Source organism: Otolemur garnettii, unplaced genomic scaffold (genome assembly GCF_000181295.1).
Source record: "Otolemur garnettii isolate 467f Iridium unplaced genomic scaffold, OtoGar3 scaffold00030, whole genome shotgun sequence".
Classification (NCBI taxonomy): domain Eukaryota; kingdom Metazoa; phylum Chordata; class Mammalia; order Primates; family Galagidae; genus Otolemur; species Otolemur garnettii.
The window spans coordinates 8,781,773-8,787,635 of record NW_003852425.1 but is presented as its reverse complement, the minus strand read 5'-3'; positions in this window follow the sequence as shown (position 1 = coordinate 8,787,635).

Here is a 5,863-nt window from a genome sequence, read left to right as displayed (position 1 = left end):
CTTTCTTTATGTAGATTCACATTTCTGACTAATTATCATTTTCCTTTTTTTCTGAAGAATTTAACATTTTCTGCGAGCATGCCTGCTGGTTTAAAAAAATTACTTCAATTATTATTCCACTGGGAAAGTCTTTATCATTCACTTTTGAAGGATAATATCAGAGGTTTGATGTGTTTTTTATTTTTGTTTCTATATAGGTATAGTATTTTTTCCTCTAGCTTCTTTCAAGATTTTTTTCTTTATGTTTAATTTCTGCAGTTTGATCATGATATACCTAGATATAGTATTTGTTTTATTTTGTTTTAGTGTTTACCCTGCTTGGTGTTCTCTGAGCTTCCTGGGTCTATTGTTTGATGTCTGACAGGTAAAATCCTCAGCCTTATTGCTTTAAAAATTTCTTCTGGTTTCGGGCAGTGCCTATCACTCAGCGAGTAGGGCGCTGGCCCCATATACCCAGGGTGGCAGGTTCAAATCCAGCCCTGACCAAACTGCAACAAAAACATAGCGGGGTGTTGTGTGTGTGTGTGGGGGGGTGCGCCTGTAGACCCAGCTACTTGGGAGGCTGAGGCAGGAGAATTGCCTAAGCCCAAGAGTTTGAGGGTGCTGTAAGTTGTGACACCACGGTACTCTACTGAGGGTGACAAAGTGAGACTCTGTCTCAAAAAAAAAAACAAAATTCTTCTGGTTTCTTTATTCTTTTTCCATTGTTCCCGTTATACATTTGTTGTACTTTTCATAGTTGCCCTACAATTCTTGGATCTCCTTTCTTTTCCTTCTCTCTCTTTGTGTTTCTACGGCCATATGCTTGTGTCTGGAGATTCTTCTTTCAGCCCAAGACCAGTGTACTAATTGAGCCCATCAGAGACATTCATTTCTATTATACAGTTTTCTATCCTTAGCACATTTTTAGTTCTTTCTTAAATTTCCATCTCTCTGCTTACATTGCTCACCTCTTCTTATATGCTCTATGCTTTATTATTTGAGAATTTAGCACATTAATCATAGTTTTTCTAAATTCCTGGTCTGAAAATTCCAACACCCCTGCCTTATCTGAGTCTCCTTGTGTTGTTTGCTATGTTTCTGTAAACTTTGTATTTTACCTTTTTGTATGCCTTGTAATTGATGTTTTGTAGCCTGACATGATGTAGTGGGGAAAAGGTACTGCTGTAAATAGTCCTTCCGGAACGTGGTGATAGGTGGAGTAGGGAGTGTTCCCTACTGGCATGATTAGGTCTCAGTCTTTTAATGAGACTGCATCTCATTCCCATTCCCTGCTTTGATAGGACAGCACGTTGAGAGTAAGCTAGAGCTGTGTCTCATTCTCAGTCCCCTCTACTTCCCATTCCCCGCTTTGATAGGACAGCACGTTGAGAGTAAGCTAGAGCTGGATATTCTTTTTCCCCATGTGGAAATCTAGAGGAGTTGAAGTTCAGTATTCTCCTTCTCCCACATGGAAGTTTGGAGGTGGCTGAAGTTGTATATTTCCTTTCTATGGGTCAGTTAAGCTCTGGGAAAAAAATGAATAGTTAGGTTCTTATAAAACCATTTCTCTTTATATCTTGAAACTATTGTTAAGAATGTCATAGTATACTTCAAAATGGTTACTTTCCCTTTCCCCTTTTGGAAGCAAGAGGGGATGTTTCTCCAATATTTATTGTGAGAACCTTGGTTGAGCTCTTAGAGGTAAAATTCTCAAAAGTGTGGGGACTTTCTAATGAATGAATACTGAAAATTTTAATTTTCAGACTTGTCCACACTGACCCTCCAGTAGTTCATTAATTCCAGTTTGGATTTTCTTATGTAGGCACTTCTGCCCATGAGTTTTTCTGCTTATGGATTTCTGCTCCAGTAAGTTGTAATTCTCTACATTTGCCCATCCACCTCTACAATTTTGAGGGAAACATTCTACTCTGTGACCTCATTTCTCCAACAGATCCAAGAAAAGTTGTGGACATTTTCAGTTTGTTTAGTTTTTCACCTGTTAGGACAGAGTAGTGACTTCCAAGTTCCATATATTCTGGACAAGAAACCTCACTGCATTTTGTAAGCAGATAACCTCTCTAGTTTTGTGGGTTCACAACGGGACAGGAATTCTACCTCAGTATAAATCATATCTTGAGACTCATCTCTATCTTATTTAGATGATATATAGATGTGGGTTTCTGTATTGGTATGATCAGGTCTCAGTCTTTTAGTGAGACCTAATTGAACTTGGAGTAGATACTTAAATAGGTTAAAAATTGGGGCACCGTTGGGATGGTGTGAATGATTTTTCATATGAGAAAGACATGAAGTTTGGAGGACCAGAGGGAAGTATGCTATGGACTGAACTGTGATCCCTCCAAATCCATATGTTGGAGCTCTAACCCTAAACATGTCTGTATTCAGAGATGAGGTCTTTAAGGAAGTAATTAAAATTAAATAAGGTCATACGATGTCCTAATAGACTACAACTGGCATCTTTGTAAGAAAAATAGGAGACACCAAATGTTTGCAGGCAGAGAGGGAAGGCAGCCATCTGCAAATGAGGAAGACAGACCTCACCAAAAATCAGTCCACTCAGCACTTTCATCTTGAACTTCTCGTCTCTAGAAACTATGAGAAACTTAATTTCTGTTGTGTGAGTCATGAGTTGGTAGTATTTTCATGACATCTCTGGTAATCTAAAACAGGTTTCAAATGAATGGTCCACATATTCAATGAGGTTTTTCTGCCCTGACTGCACTGTTAGTACTCAGCATTTCCCAGCATCATATGACCATTAGTATTTCTTTTCAGTTTTCTGCCTATTATTAGCCTATTTCTGCTAGACTTTATGCAGTCTTATATACTTGCCCAGCTCAGTTCTAAGCAAAAATCTACAGGAAAAAACAAAACCCACATAGAGTCATAGGACTCCCTTTTACAGAGTTCTCTTTTTGTAATACTTTGCTATTTCAGGTGGACTGAATTCTAATCTCTGTGATTTTATCTTAGTGCAACCTCCACTCTGCAGTTGATTTTCACCTCCCAGTTTACCTCTGCTCTGGAAAGTACCCTCAGGTGGAAAGCTGGAGAAATATGGAGATCACTTTTTTCTCCCCCTTCTCTGAAGGCTTGGAGCTATGCAGTGTCTGAAAACTATTGCCACATATATTTTGCCCGGTTTTGATGTTGTTTACAGTGGGAGAGTTATATTCAATACTTGTTATTCTGGCAGGTATAGAAACCTGATTTTAATAAGGATTTTCCCCTGAAAAGTCATATCATATAAGAGATGATGTATGTTCTTGCTATACCTAACAGCTCATCATCACACCCAGGAAGTTCTTAGGAAATATTTGGCAGCTGTCACACATCATGCACACACACACACACACACACAAAAACTCCCAAAGTTTATATATGCAAATCTGTACTATACTCCATGTACAAACAGTGATTGTGAGTGATATGATACCATCCAACAGGTTTTAGGTTTTAAGTAATTATCCGAGTCCTAAAGTAGGAACGGTGACAAAGAAACAATCAGAACTAAGTTTAGATCTCCAACCATAACTCAGTGATAATAATCCAACATTATTAATATTTTATTTTAATGTTTAATTTTTTTTTGAGATACAATATCACTTTGTCGCCCTCAGTAGAGTACTGTGCGTCATAGCTCATAGCAACCTCAAACTCTTGGGCTCAGGTAAACCTCTTGCCTGAGTTTTTCATTTTTAGTAGAGACAAGGTCTCACTTTTGCTCAGGCCAGTCTCAAATCTGTGAGTGCAAGTGATCCACCTGCCTTGGCCTCCCAGAGTGGTAGGATTATAGGCATGAACTACCATGACCGGCCATCTTTTTTTTTTCTTTAATTTGTACAGATAGCTGTAAATATTTAACTTATGAAGCAGAGAGGTACAGTGAAGGTGATGTAAAATTTGGGGTCAAAAAATATGAATTCAAATTCTAGCTCTTTGTTCATTAATTTTATGTCTATAGGAAAGTTATTTGGCCTCATTCTGTCATTCTTTTATTTCAAAAATGGGCTGGTAAACTTGCAAGTGCTATTTCAAGGCTAAGTATTATAGAAAAAGAAGTTGGTGTAAGGTAGGCATTCAATAAACCTTAAATCTTATAAGAAAAAGACAGAATTGGCTCAGTGCCTGTGGCTCAAGTGGCTAAGGCGCCAGCCACATAAACCTAAGGTGGAGGGTTCGAATCCAGCCCAGGCCCGCCAAACAACAATGATGGCTGCAACCAAAAAATAGCCAGGCGTTGTGGCGGGCGCCTGTGGTCCCAGCTACTTGGGAGGCTGAGGCAGGAGACTCACTTGAGCCCAGGAGTTGGAGGTTGCTGTGAGCTGTGATGCCATGGCACACTACCCAAGGGGACAGCTTGAGGCTCTGTCTCAAAAAAAAAAAAAGACAGAATTGTAATCTTTGAGTATTTTGAAGATTTTTAAAGTTTTTTTTTTAAAAAAGGAAAACCCACTATTTGTTTATAATGGATTCCAAAGAAGCAATTAAGTTGACTAAGAAATGAAATTGATGATTCACATCAAAGACATGAAGTGATTCCTAATTTTCCCTCTAAAAGGAAGTTTAATAATGGTCAGCTAAGGAATACACTGAAATGTTTACAGAAGTCTTAACAGGTTCATATCACTGGTTGAGATAGGTATGTATTTTCTCAGGGTTATAGCTATGAAGAATTGTATCAGCAGCCTAATCCTCCTAATGTCTGACTGGCTTGTGACTTGGCACTGCGTCATGACTGAGCTTTTGTTTAGCAATTACGAGATCCAATCCTTCAGAGAGCCTTACGATTTGTGGTTTTAATACTACAATCTGAGGGAGTCTCAAGCTTTGCGGATGTTCTTTAGGGATTAGTATTAAGGTCTTACGTATAATTTCAGCTAAAAAACAAAAATAGAAAAAGGAAGAGGGAGGAAGAGAAGAAGGGAGGGAATGAAAATGGAAGAGAAGGAAGAAGGGGAGAGGAAAAAGGAAAATGAAGAGAATTATTGCTCTTACTGAATTCTATGATATTACCTGATAATAATAGCAATTATCAAAATCATTATCATCAACATTATCATGATCATAGTTAATAAGAACTTATGTACATTATCAAAAATTTTATGAGGAAATTACTATCTCATTTCACATGTGAGGATGTTAAGACTCAGGCAGTCCAACTTGTAGAATTGGTATAGCATTAGGGTTAAAACAAGTATATATCTGATTTCAATATCAGTTCTTTTCCAACATGCTACGTTGCTTTTTTTCGTATTATAGCTTCCATTGGAGGCTAACTGAACAATGTAGATCAGGTAGAAAATTTATTAAGAAATAGGGTCTTAGGCCAGTCACAGTGGCTCATGCCTGTAATTTTAGTACTCTGGGTGGCTGAGGCAGGAGCATCCCTTGAGCTCAGGAGTTTGAGACCCAGCCGGAGCAACGTCAAGACCCTGTCTCTACTAAAAACAGAAAAATTAACCAGGTGTCATAGTGAGTGACCATAGTCCCAGATATTTGGGAGGCTGAGGCTGTAGAATTGCTTGAGCCCAGGAGTTTGAAGTTGCTTTGAGCTAGGCCGATGCCCCAGCACTCTAGCCTGAGCAACAGAGTGAGACTCTGTCTCAATAACAAAAACAAAACAAAAGAAAGAAAGGAAGAAGGGAGGAAGGAAGGAAGGAAGGAAGGAAGGAAGGAAGGAAGGAGGGAAGGAAGGAAGGAAAGAGAGGGAGGAAGGGAGGGAGGAGGAGAAAGGGAGGGAGGGAAGAAAGAGAGAAAGAAAGGAAGGAAAGAAAGAAGGGAAGGAAGGAAAAGGAAGGAAGGAAAGAAGGAAGGAAGGAAGGAAGGAAGGAAGGAAGGAAGGAAGGAAGGAAGGAAG